The 14,879-nt window shown below is 39.3% G+C and overlaps 1 long non-coding RNA gene across 2 annotated transcripts in view; it reads left to right on the top strand.

Moving 5' to 3' along the window:
- Window positions 1-14,879, top strand: part of LOC115944134 (uncharacterized) — a 38,334-nt gene that overhangs the window by 9,133 nt on the left and 14,322 nt on the right. The window contains exons 2-3 of one of the 2 annotated variants that reach the window (XR_014148181.1): window positions 7,255-7,406; window positions 13,134-13,241. This is a non-coding gene — a long non-coding RNA (uncharacterized LOC115944134). Of the gene's footprint in view, window positions 1-7,250; window positions 7,407-13,133; window positions 13,242-14,879 lie in introns of both variants that reach the window. The other variant, XR_004078709.2, reaches the window with a different exon arrangement.

Here is a 14,879-nt window from a genome sequence, read left to right on the forward strand (position 1 = left end):
TGGACGTACTTGCAAAAAAGTAAATCTTACAGTGGACTGTGTTTGAGTACCACTGGCCTTTAATGAGAAGTTCATTGTAAATGTGATGCTTGGGTCCCAAGCCATAGCACTTTCTTAGAAGTCAGAGCATTTTACACCAATGGGCTTTGATGCTTACCCCTTTAGGTGGTGTCTGAAGTACACTTTCTTACTCTGAATGCTACACTCTTCTCAGATTTCTCTACTAAGATCTCCATGATACTCTCAGCTTGCTCCACACCCTCTAGCCCCTCTCCCAATTCCAGAGATGTTTCCATTTGGCTGGAAGATGTGTCCAGTCCTCTCCCAGGGCATCAAACGAAACCACATGAACTGAAGCCCTCACAGATGTATCTTCAAATCAGTGGGATTGAGAAACTCTCTAGCACCACATCTTTTGTTGAAAACCCAAATCACTGTGATGGCGGTCCCACAGTCAGTCTGTCAGCAGGCAGATCTGACTACCAAGAAACAAAAAGTGTTAAGTGATTTAGAGCAGTACAGAGAAAGAACCTAAAAATGGAGCCCAGTGTTTCTCAATCTTCCTGTCCTCCTAAGCTGTTATTCTTTAGCCCTAATTTCAACACTAAACTTCAAGTACTGAGAAAGTCTTCCTTTGCTGCTCAGGTTGCTGCTCCTCCTCTTCCTCAAAGTTAAAATTATTTTATTCATTTATTTTATTTCTGAAAATTAAAGTACAGAGAAGAAATAATTTATAAATAAATCTGCCTCATGGAAATAACAACTTTTGACTTAGTGACATGTTTTCTATCCGTATTTTTAAGTAAGGAAAAAAAGTCACTATTTTTACAAAAAAATGAAACACATATATAGAAAAGAAGCAGACATTGAAGAATAATGCTGAATATTTAAAATCACCTCAAATTCAATCACCCCAAAATAACATTAATGTTACATTAGATGAATATATTTTCAGATATCTTTCTGTGTATACACATTCATGACATGGGAAGACAGACAGAGACCCAGAGAGAGAAATGCTTTTATAAAACAGGGACCATAATCTAGAATTTATTTTTAATAAAGCAAAAACAAAATAGGTGCAATTTTCCTTTAATTTAACGGAAGAAAAAAGAAAAAAGAAACTTCAGGCGTTTTTGAATTTTAACTCAATATTTTTCATGATAAGGATTTGTGTTTTCTGAATGATACCTTTAAGTTTAAGAAAACAAATTATGACAAACTTTAAATTGGAGTTATATCTGTTTCAATATGGTTGAGCTGTTCTGTGAAATAAGAGAATATTAGAACTCAGTGCTTTCTTTTCACTTTGTAATTTTTGTTATTATTTGTACAAAACCCATATTTATAATATTGAGATTACGATCTTTAAAAACATATCATACTAGTTCATTTAATACATTTAAGTGAATATGATGCTCATGGCCGGCCCTTTTCAACAGCCTCTTCATTCTAAGTTACGAATCTTGATTAATCTCGGAATAAGATGAATTTTATTCTAAGTAGTTTTTTCAAGAAAGGTGTATGGATGCTCTAATTCTGAGGGTTTTTCTGTTGTTTGTTTTCAGTTTAAGAATATCTAGCTGTAGCTTTCCTACAAGAACAACATTTGCCTTGTTGGATATGATTTTCTTGGATCACATTTTCTTTTCTTCACAATTCTGAGCTGCACATGTGGATTTGCGTAACTGCCACCACAGCTGACACAGAGAACTATGCCATCTCTACACAGACCTCCTTCCTGCCACTGCTTTATAGTCATGCCCACTCCCTTCCTCACCACTGCCCCTAACCCCTGACAACCCCTGATCTGTTCTCCATTTCTGTAGCTTTGACATGTTGAGAGTGTTATATAAATGGAATCATACAGGGAGCGCCTGAGTGGCAAAGTCAGTTAAGCGTCAGACTCCTGGTTTTGCTCTGGTCGTGATCTCAGGGTTGTGAGATCAAGCCCCCCGTAGGGCTCCGGGCTCAGTGCGAAGTCTACTTGGAGTTTCTGTCTCGCTCTGCCCCCCTTTTTTAAAATAAATAAATAAATCTTTTAAAAAAAAGCTGGGGCGTCTGGGTGGTGTAGTTGGTTAAGCACCCGACTCTTGATTTGGGGTCAGGCTGTCATCCCAGGGTTGTGGGATGGAGCCCCCATGCCATGCTCTGTGCAAGTCTGCTTGGGATTCTCTCTCTCTCCTTCTCCCTCTGTCCCTCCCCCCACCCTTGCACGTGTGCTGTCTCTCTCTCAAAATAAATTAATAAATAAAATCTTAAAAAAAAAAAAGGGAACGGACTCATACAGTATGTGAATTTTGAGACTGACTTTTTTCTGCTCAGTATAATGCCTTTGAGATCCAGTTAGGATGTTTTCTGTATGTGTGGTGGACTTTCATTCGTTTCCCTCCTCCTCCTTCCACTAAGAGCACATGAATTTTCCTTTAGATGATCTTCCTCCATTCTCAATCCACTCACCCCCCCCCCCACACACACACACATACAACCCCAGTCTCCTGGGTTTGATGATCAAAACCTGTTCTCAACTGTCTCTCAGAGAGCGGGAGGGGCAGAGGCTGGCTTGGAGACAGGTATTATACTCATTACAGCACACAGTGTTAAGTCTTCTAGTAGTGACAGTGTAGAGAAAGAGGGTGAAAATAATAAAATTCTGACAAGGAATTTGGAAAGCCTTCTCAGAGGAGGAGATATTTGGGTTGACTCTTGAAGGCTGAATAATATTTTTCTAGCAGAGAAAGTGGAGAGGGCAATAATAAATCATTATCATTGCCAGTGAAAGATTAAGAACAGATACCCAAACCCATATGTTGAAAGACAGAAAAATACATGGAGATTATGTGTACCATTATCTGAAAATACCCCTGCAAGTAAGAACTCAGAGAACAAAAAATCTATGAACTAAGCATTTATTACTAGTCAATTTAGAAGGATAATTATTTAACTAAGATCTCTGCTTTATTAAAGGCTATTGACAAATGAAATTGTGTTTATATTTGAAAAGTGTGTGCAAACTTTATGAAACATACATAATTATATTAAGAAGTTCAAATTAGAAAAAAGATATTTCATTAAAACATAAAGATTTATTTAAACAAGGGGAAGTATAAAGAAAGGCTAATTAATGAATTTATCAACTTGTCTTTCTGACCAGTTTGATCTTTAGACACGTTCGGTCCACCATACTTCTTTCCCTCCATCAATCTTGGTATATGAATGGAAACGTCGTAGAGAGGGATTACAACAATCACTCGGCAAAATAGTAATAGGAATCTCTCAGCACATTGACTGACATTCTTTTGCTCAGTTGCTAAAGAATAGCTTTGGATTGACCCACTCCACATTCAGTCCCCCTTTTGTGTGCTTTCTGAACTGCAGAAGCTAGAAAGCTGAAAACTACATTTCCTACACCCCCTTCCAGCTAGGTCCTCCGATGTACTTTGGTTTTACCAATCAGATATGTTTGCCAAAGACACGAATATAGAACTGAGTTAAGAAGAATTAACAGGTCTGCTGCTTTGGGCTGTTCTAGAAACTCAGCCTAGAATCTGTTTCTTTGGCGATCACATCCATTCCATAAATGACGCTGTACGATGTAATAAATTCACTGCTGCCTCAGTGAACCAGAGTAGATTCTGTTCTCTGTATAACTAAACCTTGACTAATATTGCCACCTTTGGTCAAAGTTTCTGGATTTGATTTTTGTTTAAATATATATGAACCGTTTAGGTGTGGATTTATGTACTAAAACTAGAATTTAGTGCTCGGCACCCAAGTTTTTATTTTAAAATAAAATGTATTGCTTTTATCTTTGTTCAAAATGGAAGTCATTTTGTAGCTTTAATTCAGATTATAAATGAACTTGTGCCCATAATAAATGCATTCGATAATAGAGCAGTAAGAAAGAAAACAAGTTTATTTACTTTATCTGAGATAATCTCCATTCTTTTTCTGTATTGGGACATATAACACACTTAGAAAATCAAGAACATAACAAAAATATTGCTCTGTAATATGCTTTTCACATGATATCTTGTGAACATATTTTCATATCAAATCTGTATCACTGTTTTTAAATTCTTAGGAGAGATTGTATATATCTTCCACGTATTTTTTAAAGATTTTATTTATTTTTTAAAATTTATTTATTTTATTTTATTTATTTGACAGAGAGACACAGCGAGAGAGGGGACACAAGCAGGGGGAGTGGGAGAGGGAGAAGCAGGCTTTCTGTGGAGTAGGGAGCCCGATGCGGGGCTCGATCCCAGGACCCTGGGACCATGACCTGAGCCGAAGGCAGACGCTTAACAACTGAGCCACCCAGGCACCCTCTTCCACGTATTTTTATAACCCATTCCCTGTTTTGAATATCCAGGTTGTTTTAAATTTTCCGTTGTTACAAACAAAGCCAAAATTAAAATTTTTAATTTCCTCTCTACTTATTTCCTCAATGTAAATTTGTAGGAGAGGAATTTCTAAGTCCATTGTAAAGATTACTATTTTTTTTTAAAGATTTTATTTATTTATTTGACAGAGAGAGACACAGCGAGAGAGGGAACACAAGCAGGGGGAGTGGGAGAGAGAGAAGCAGGCTTCCCGCCGAGCAGGGAGCCCAATGCGGGACTCGATCCCAGGACCCTGGGAGCATTACCTGAGCTGAAGGCAGACGCGTAACGACTGAGCCACCCAGGCGCCCCCATTGTAAAGATTGATATGTATTGCCAGATTGCCCTTTATACAAAATGTATCAATTTCCAAGGTCACGGGCAGCTCTACTAGTGCCTATTACTTTGCATGTCACCAACCCTGGGTGCAAACGGTCTGACCATCCGACAGGGGAAAACCAAATCTCACTTTATTTTGTTGCTTTCCTCCTCTCTTCTTTCTTCTCATTAAAAAAAAGGGAGAGATAGAGAAAATCCCCAAAACCCTATAGTTTTTAGTTGTATATATATTTTTTTCTTTCTCCCTACAATCGTTTTATTGTTTGGGCTTCTGTGGTTCAGGATTCTTATGCAGATGTTCCTTATCGTGATGGTAAATGTAAATACGCGTTTAAAAGCTTCGAGTGTTCTGAACTATGGTTTCCAAAGCGAACGCTGAATCAGAAGGCACATTTCATGTAGCATTGGCCACAGTGACACTCTAGGACGGAGAAGCCCAGTGTCACAGCTTTAACCACTCAGGCTTGTGGAGGACAGCCCCTTGGCAATCTGTATATGGTTCTGTGGTGGAAGCTATCACAGCTTATTTGATTGCTACCTCTGGATACACGGAGTCTCTCTTCAAACAGCCACAGGGCTCATTGCTATTATTAATCTGTCTCTGTTGCCAGATTCATAGCTTCAGAGTAAGAAAATATTATCTGAGCAAATATTTAAGCAGAATTCTCTACACTGTTATGCTTCATTAAAGAACAGTTTTCACTCAGTTTGTTCTGGAGTAAAGTGAAATGCTCCGAATCAATACACTCTCCAGTTTGCCCCAACCCTTTCCCTCCCCCACCCACAGTAGGAAGACAAGGGCTTCTCAGGAAGAAAAGCTTGATGAGGATGAGCCCTTCTCTCCTATTCATGCCCTTCTACCAGAATTCAGTCTGTTGGGGGGAAAACATGGTGACGGAAATGGAGAAAATAAAGGGTGTTTGTCTGCAGCCTCGTGCAAAGTGGTTAAAAACCACTGACATTCTTCTGCCAATCGCGGGCTGACACATGTGCTTTGCATCGGCCCCTTCAACATTATCCTCCTTGTGGGTTTTCCTATGCAGCAAAAGCTTTCAGGTATGTGGCTGGTTTGGAAAGCCTAAAAACGTGTCATCTGTACAATATCCTAAAGTAGTATGGTGTCAGGACTCCTATCCTAAGATATTATAGGGTCTTCCCTACCCCGTTCTGTTTCAGCTGCCCCCTTCCTACTCCCCGATTGAATATACATGCTAGAGAGAGCACCAGGGAAAAGTGACATTGTAAAAGAAAACCGAACAAACAAACGAAAAAACCCCCCCAAAACACTAGACATTGAAATTATTGATCTGGACAAGTAGTGTTTGTACAACAAACTGGTGTGATTTATCAAACACGAACACAAAACCTGGAAAGAGGTGTTCCTAAAATGTCTAATCACTAATATTTTTGAGGGTATTGGGGCACTTGTCTTTCTTGGCGTGGTTCACACTGGCCTAGGTGATTGATGGAAATTTTTGTTTTCTCTTAAAAGCAGCTGTTTGCACGACAGTGTCTTTCAGCTGGTGGTGTTCACATCGATAACTACCCATTCACGTTATTGTTGATAATAACCTTATGAGTGGGAGAAATGCCCATGAGCTTATGGAGAGACTTGGAAGGGTGAACTTTTCAAACTCCATTTGATAAATCTCAGATCAGGAAAATATGGAGCCAATAAGCCAGATTCCTTTTTTTTTTTTAATGTTTCAAGTTTTTATTTAAATTCTAGTTCAGACTCCCTTTCTCTTAAGAACTTTCTCCCTTCTGTTTTTATATCCATGCCCACTGAAAAATGGTTGGTGGTGGCTCATCCCACCTTATTTTCTATTAAAGCTTTGTGGAATAAAGCTTTGGAGCCATGGAGTCTATACTCTCAATGTCTTCAGGCAGATGAATCCATTCTATTATTTCGTAACTGCAAAAAAGTTGTGGCATGTCTGTGTAATGGATTGTTTGCGAAGCCGTCAGAGTTGGTTTGTACGGTTGTTTTTTCAACACCTGTAAAGAAGGAAAACCACAATTTATTGTTTTGGATCACAAAGTTGTATTTAGAATTACAGATTAAAATATCAAATTTTTATCTTATATTTAAAAATAGCCATTTTATTATATTAAGAAAAAAACATCTAGCTCTATCTTGTTATTTCTTTATCACAAAGAAGAGAGAAGTGAAATCCGTATTTAAAAGGCTGTGGAACATTGTGCATTTAAAGTACTCAGCAAGTTATTCCCTAAAGCACTCCATATGATATGTAAATCTTTTGATCTTTCACAAAATGCATGAATACTATAAAGAATAATGAGTACAAGCCTGGAAAATACAATATTGACTGTCAATGTAGTGCACTTAGCGACAATTATTATTTGCGTGGCTTTTGCAACATCACTGGAGGGGATACTTCCGCGAATATGTTAAGTACATGCTGGTGTCTGCTAAAGAAGATTTAATTTTATAAGAAAGAATTCTTTTTCCCTTTCTCCTTCCACTGGTTAATTTTTTTTTTTTTTTGAAACCATTTTCTCAAGACAGAAAGAATCTCTGGGAAAGGATGGAATTGACTAGAATTTAAAAAGAGAAGCCCTACTACCCTGTTGTTATTAATTACCATATGATGGATAAAGGAACTTGGCTTTGGAAAGTATCACTCTATGATACCCTGCAGAAAGAATATTTAAGTCATGGTAAGCTGTTCTTTTTAGAAATCTTTATTTAAAACTTAGTTTAGCGATGTGAATGAAATGTCTTCAAGTTTAGTTTAGAGAATAGTTTAATTGGCATTTCTGAACATTTTAGAAATTACCAATTCTGTTTGAACTTGGTCAGCAGGACTTATTTGAGACAAACAAATAAGCCACAATCTTTTTTTTTTTAAAGATTTATTTATTTGGGGGAGGGGGCGGCGATGAAAGAGGCCGAGGGAGAGGGAGAGAGAATCTCAAACAGATTTCCTGTCGAGCACGGAGCCTGAGGCAGGGCTCTATCTCAGGACCCTGAGACCATGACCTGAGCCGAAATCAAGGGCTGGACCCCCAACCAACTGAGCCACCCAGGCATTCCAAGCCACAATCTTTTTTATGTATCAGTTAAAAATTTGATATTTGAATTCACTTGGTTTTAGTCAAAGTAATGAGCTATTTTTTGTTGTGGCTAGCTGTGTTTGCAATGTGATAGGACCTGGTTAATCAATCCAGTCCTAAAAATGCAGAGCTGCTGGCTAAGGACAAATGGCTCACTGGTAGAAGCAATATGCCACAAGATTTGGAGGTAGTTCGTGCACAAATGGGAATAAAAATTGATTCCCATTTTGAGGTATGTGATCCCAAGATGTTAGTGTCTCAACATACACAGAGCCATGAATGCAAAGAACTCTACCTGAATGCATAGCTGTATTAAACCTTTTAAACTTAAGTTTTTAAGAGTATATGAATAAATTTTGATTCTAAAATTTGTTTGGAAATGCAAAGAACCAAGAATATCTAATAGGATTTTGATAAGGAAGTACAAATTTGGAGGACTTTGCTATCTGATTTTGTGACTTATTTTAAAGCTACAGTAATCAAGATAATATGGTGTTGGCATATGGACAGATAAATAGGCAATAGTACAGAACAGAGAGCCCCATGTTTACAATCATTTGATAAAGGTACCTAAGTAGTCCAATAGGGAAAGGAAATCTTTTCAACAAATGCTGGAACAACTGGATATCCATTTGGGGGACGGGGGTGGAAACTTGATCCCATATCACGTTCTACACAAAAATCAATTCAAGATGGATCACACACATAAAAGTAAAAGCTAGAACTCTAAAGATTTTTGAAGAAAGTATAAGATAATATTTTTGTGATCTCAGGGTAGGCAGGAGCTTCTTAGGACACAGAAAGCTTGCAGATGCCAGACTCTGGGCCTTCTTTGCCTCCATAATCACGGGAACCAATTCCTGTAATAAATCTCCTTTTATATATACCTTATTATATATATATGTACAGATATTTATGAGTTATACATGGATATATATGTGTATGTGTGTATATATATTATACTATATATTTTATACTACACACATACATACACATAAAATTATATGTATATATTCCATTGGTTCTCTCTCTCTGGGGAATCTGGATTAATAGAGCCACTTTGAGTAATCACATCTTCAGCAGCATGTTCATTTGTTCATTCATTCAGGGAACATGCATCAAACCTGCTATGTGCCAAGTTCTAAAGTAGATCTGAGATACCAAGATGATTGCAAAATAATTCCACTCCTCAAGGAATTTGCAGTTAGTTTGGGAAAACAGAAAACGATGTAAAGAAGTAATTGCTCTACAGTGAGATAACCACTATAAAGACAGACGTGCACAGTACCAACATGGTGTGAGGCAGGGTGTGACCAACCTTGTCTAGAGAGACGCAGGCAGGGTAGTCAAGAGAAGGAGAGCATGAGCTAGGTCATGGGCCAACAGAGTGGAGAGAAACATTCCTGGCAATGCCCATTACGTGGGCAACGTCATCCATGCTTGAGACACGACGACCTGCACCTCACTTTATCTGGAGGAAGGCTGGAAGCAAGAACTGCTTCCAGGGCCATGATTGGAGATGAGCACCGGGAGGGCTCGTGTGCCTTGCTGAGAGCTTTGGGCTTTACTCTATGGGGAATTCCTAGGTTTTCTTAAGCAAAGGACCATCAGAGTGAGAAATGTTCATATTAGAAAGATTGCCCTGGTGGCACGATGAGAGTGAACTAAAGGTGAGATGCTAACGAGCCAGGATCCAGAGTCTGATTCAGAAACAGACAAATGACTTGATGTGTGGTGATAAGGAGGAAGGGACAGAGTTGACACTTAAAAGGTGGAATCAGCAAGAATTTGTGAAGGAAGAGATTTAGAAGGAGGGGCTGATGGAGAAGGAGGAGTGAAGGCTTCCCCCTAGGTTTCTGATTTGGGTAGATAATGCTACTATTGACTAAATAGGAAATAGAGAGGAGGAGCACTTATGAAGAGAGTTCTTGAAGCTAAGTTTTGGTTATTTTGACTTTGAAATTTCTGTGGGAGGTACAGCTGGAAATAGTCAACTGACAGTTGTGTGGGCAGGTTATAAGCATGAATACAACCCCCCAGGGTGAGTGTATAAATCAGTAAAAGATTAAAAGTTCAAATCCTTAGAAACACCAACATGTGAGAGTGGGATAGATGGCAGGAGGTGGGGGTCCGATTCCAGAGAAGCTGCTTAGGAAGGAGCAGTGCCCCAGATACAAGGGGGCTGTGTCCCAGCTAAATCTGCGTGGGTGGCTGGATCCTTGTGGAAGCTCCAGCCTCTCTCAGTCGAACCTAGGAGCACAGAGAAAACAGAAATATGAAGCTTCAAGGCAAAAGCCACATGACTGGGGTTTAGCTTCTAGGTTTAGTTGCCATAATCATGCAAATTCTATTTTTTAAAAAAAGTCCGATCACAAGACCCTGCCGCTGGATCTCATAATGGGGACACAGGGTCAGCAGTACACATCAGCCCTTCGAGCATTCCAGTAGTTCTAGGACATTTGTGAGTGGGGTTGCACCCATACACTGTGCTGGCCCCAAAGTCAGAGAGGAAGAGACAATTTAAGGGATATTTGTACCAAACCCCATGAATATTTGGAAAGATAAAAATGGATCTATTGTGGGGCATCTGGGTGGCACAGTCAGTTAGGCGCCCGACTCTTGATTTTGGCTAAGGTCATGATCTCAGGGTCATGGAATTGAACCACGCATCAGGCTCTGCACTCAGCGGGGAGTCTTCTTGAGATTCTCCCCCTCTCCCTCTGCCCCTCCCCCTGCTCTCTCTCTCTCTCTAAAATAAATAAATAAGGCTTTTAAGAAAAAAATAGATCTATTACTACAACCTCAGGGCCCGAGAAAACTGTCATGCTGATTTGCTGTTTCTTTTAAAAAATGCCTCATTATTGCAGCAAATGGGCCATCATAAGCTCTTTCTAGTATTAGCAAGATGCAGAACACTTTCCTGAAGAATTACAAAGAAATATATTTCTATAGCTCACAGTGTTTTCAGGAGTCACCTTTCTTTGGGAAAGATGTCTTCTTATTTTGAATGACAACTCAGAATTATACCAACAAATACTACTGTTCACTTCAGCAACCAAACAGATGGATACCCAGATCCACCCACTGGAAAATCAAAAAGACCAAGATCCAAATTTCTCTGTGTTTTTTTTGTTTGATTGTTTGAGTTTGTTTATTTTTTTATTTTGTTATTTTTATTATTATTTGCTGTTGTTGATGACTCTAATGCCATTTGAACCTGAATTTAGAAGTCCTCAACAAAAAAGTGCATGAAAAACAACAAATGAACGTTCCTGGATAATTGATCCTATTTTAACTTAGCCAATAGCTACAATGTTACTTGGAAATAATTATTTTATTCAAATTCTAGTTTGAGTGAACAATCTTTGAAAAAAGACCAGATGTTGAAAAGTTGAGAGTAAGAGTTGTGATTTGGACTTTGTCAAGGAAAATATTCTGGATAAGTCCATGTTTTGCTTACTCAAACAGAACAATTAAGGAAACGTGATATTCCAGCTTGAAAGCAGTTACACTTTGATCTAACCTCATCCTTTCCGATATATTTAAGAAGTTCAGCTGATTAGACAAGAGTTTTAATTAGGGTAGAGGTAAAGTTGCTGTAACAAAAGAACCTTAAACACAATGTCTTAAGGAAGATAGTTCTAGGGAGAATATTCCAAGGTGGTGGGTAAGTTATACACCACCTGGTCTTTCAGGAACCTGTCTTGTTGATCTGCCATCCCTTAGAGCATTGTCCTTGTCCATATAATCAAAGCTGGCTTTGATTAATCAAAGCATGGACATGGTCACATACATGCCCCAGCTTACGATAATAGGGAAGAGAGGTGCACAGGGACATGTGCCTCATCTTTAAAGTTGGAGGTCCCAGAAGTTGTACACATCCCATTGCCTGAACTTAGTCATGTAGCCACATTCGGTTGCAAGGGAGGCCGAAAATATAGTGTCTAGCTGGGCATCCAATTGCCTAGTTTAAACTCTAGTGCTGGGGAAGGAAGGGAGAACAGACTTTGACAGACAACCAGGAGTTTCGTGATCTTTGTGAGACACAGTGATAGAAACATGACAATACTGAGCTTGGAAGCTTAGCCTCAAAAGGCAGGACTTAGGGCTCAAACAGTGGTTAAAATGCACTAAAGATCATATTGTAGAATAAGGGAAATGAATGCATTCTATTCCAAATGGATATTTTTGGGAGAAGCAGTAATGCAGAAAGATAGTAAAAGGCCCAGAGCTTAAATAAACACATTTGAATAGGAGGTGATGTGTTGTAAGACAAATGAAAATCAGTTGATTTACCAGGCCTCTATCCAAATGAAAATAAGGTCACCCCTGATTCTGAGAAGTTCATATAGGAAAGGGAAAGAATTCTAATTAGGATTAAGAACATTATCTCTCTCCAAATGTCTGCAAGCATAGAATACTGGTTCCGTCCATGGCTATACCTATAATTTTGCAATATGACTTTTTTTTAAAGGAGGAGACAATTTGGTAAACTGATAACTAATTTAGATAATGCTAATTGTATTGGGTGGAAGATGATTAGGAAAGTTATAAAAAAAACCTCAAGTGTGCTCTTCATGGGATCTTATTGAAAACATAATATTGTGTAAAGCTGTTCTCCCTTCGACAAAAGAGAGATGATTCCTGGATGGGCTTGTATTATATACAAAATCAGAAGGGGAGGAGCTGGGGGCAGGAGTGGAGGGCATAGTGGTTATGCTGATTTTAGTATACTTTGGAATCCCTCTTTAATTCCCTTCTGTGAATGGTCCATGTGCATACGCTCACACGTGACTTAACCGTATAACGCTGTTACTTGGCTTTATAATCACAGACCATACTTTGCATGTGGATTACCAGTACACATTTACTTCCCTCTCAGTTAAATGCAAATCGCCTTGGTTATTAAGTAAACCCTCTCTATTTTAGCTGTGCACACAACTTGCTGTCTTAGAACATTGTGGAACTCCTATAGTTCTTCCTATGGATTGGTTGCTATCACTGAATCAGGTTTTGGAGACTTAGTCAAATATTTGTTTCCCATTTTAAGTAAACATAGTGTGCTAATCTACACAAGTATGGTGTCCTGTATAAAGCCTGTTTAGTATTATTTGGAGTCATCGTATTTTCTTCATGCCATATGCTAGTCAACAGGAAAGATACGGTAACTATCCCGTGAGTGCTCAATCAAGCAAAAGGCATGGCCTTTATGATGCAACTAACATCCTTCCACTTCTGTAGTACAAGTTCAGGCAACCCCTCTGGGCTTGTTATTTTCTGTCCTACCCACCCCCCACCCCGCACCTGCTGATTCATTCTCCACTCTTCTAGGCCTTGCTTTGCGCCGTGGGAGGATGATGACCCTTGTGGACCACATCTCCTGAGCTCCCTTGCTGGTGGACTTATGATTAGATTTGGCCAATATCTGGAGATCAGAGGGTGAGTGTAAAGGTTTGGGGGTAGTTCTTCCTGGATCCCTCCTTCCTTCCATGCTCTATTTCAGGCAACATCTGGTTCCCTCCATGACCACAGCTTCCACTGGGTGGCTCTTCTTTGATCTTTCGTCTCTCATTGTGGTCCACTAACCTGATCTCTTCTCCTTGTCCCTTCAGTTTAGAGGTAGTAAATTGTCTTATTTCTTTGGGCTTCCCTCCCTAGGATTTAGCTCAATGCAGGCAGGGATTTTTGTTTTCCTCCGTGCTGTATTTCAGCTCCTGGAATAGGCCTGGCACACATAAGAGTGTTTGAGAAATACTGATGGAATGAATGAATGGGTGAATGAATGAATTTTCTGCACTCCTTTTAAACCAGACAAGAATATCCAAGTTTTAAAGTGCTTCTTAAAAAACAGACTGTAAGTGAAAGAAAGGAAGGACAAAGAAAGCAGGAAAGAGAAAGGCAGGGATGACTTTACACTCTAACGGAAAATACGCTGCACCATTAGCAACCAGCATTTTCACAGCCCTCAAAATGGAATCTGTCCCAATAATCATGCTGACGGAGCCATTCGTAGGAGATTGGGGTCTTATGACTAGCATTCCGAGAACTCACGGCAAGCAGGCACTCCAAGCTAGCGCTGTTAGATTTAACATAACAATATGCTTAGCCAAGTGTGTTTTTATTTTATGTAATATGACCAAGTGGCTATAATTTTAACACGTTTTAAAATGTATTTAGATTTCTCTTTGTAAAAATATTTGGTATACATAATTTGGAAAATGTAGAAAAGAATAAAGGGAAAAGGAGTGACAGAGAAAGAAAGTTGGAAAGGGAGAAACAGCTATAGTCACAAAGATGTATGTAGTTACCATATTGATGCACAGCCTCGCATCTTTTTTCTTCACATTTTTTTAAGTGATCTGTCTGGGGGCGCCCAGGTGGCTTAGTCGGTTAAGCATCTGCCTTCAGCTCAGGTCATGATCCCAGGGTCCTGGGATTGAGCTCCGCATAGGGCTCCCTGCTCAGCGGGGAGCCTGCTTCTCCCTCTGCCTCTCCTCCAGCTTGTGCTCTCTCTCTCTCTCTGTCAAATAAATAAATAAAATCTTTAAAATATATATATATATAAGTGATCTGTCTGCTCAACGTGGGGCTCGAACTCACAACCCTGAGATCAAGAGTTGCATGCTCTACCGACTGAGCCCACCAGGTGCCCCTTTCTTCCTTAACATTAAAAAAAAAAAAAAAAGTCATCTTTGAATGACCTTAATAAACGGAATGCATGAGCATGAACCTCAGTGCACATAACATGAATCACTTATCAAATGCTGAAGGAGGGCTGCTCTCATTCCTCGCTGCACTTGCTTAGCAATCAGCTCACATGATCATAATTATCCTGTCATCAGCAGCGTTTAATGATAGACAGGGCCATTCAGACATTATCAAGAGCCCCGTGTGCAGATTTCAGTTACCCGTTTTCCTCAATCTGAAAGAGCAATTCCATTTCTGTAGCAGGAATGAAACATTTTTAGTGAGAAACCAGGAGAGATTAAAAATGGTTTTGGCCTTGCCTGTGAGTAATGATGTCAAATGATGTAGTGGGGTAATTATTGTGAAGACTTAATTCCTGTGTCATCAGGT

Source organism: Leptonychotes weddellii, chromosome 9, assembly GCF_054177405.1.
Source record: "Leptonychotes weddellii isolate Sample4059 chromosome 9, ASM5417740v2, whole genome shotgun sequence".
Lineage (NCBI taxonomy): Eukaryota > Metazoa > Chordata > Mammalia > Carnivora > Phocidae > Leptonychotes > Leptonychotes weddellii.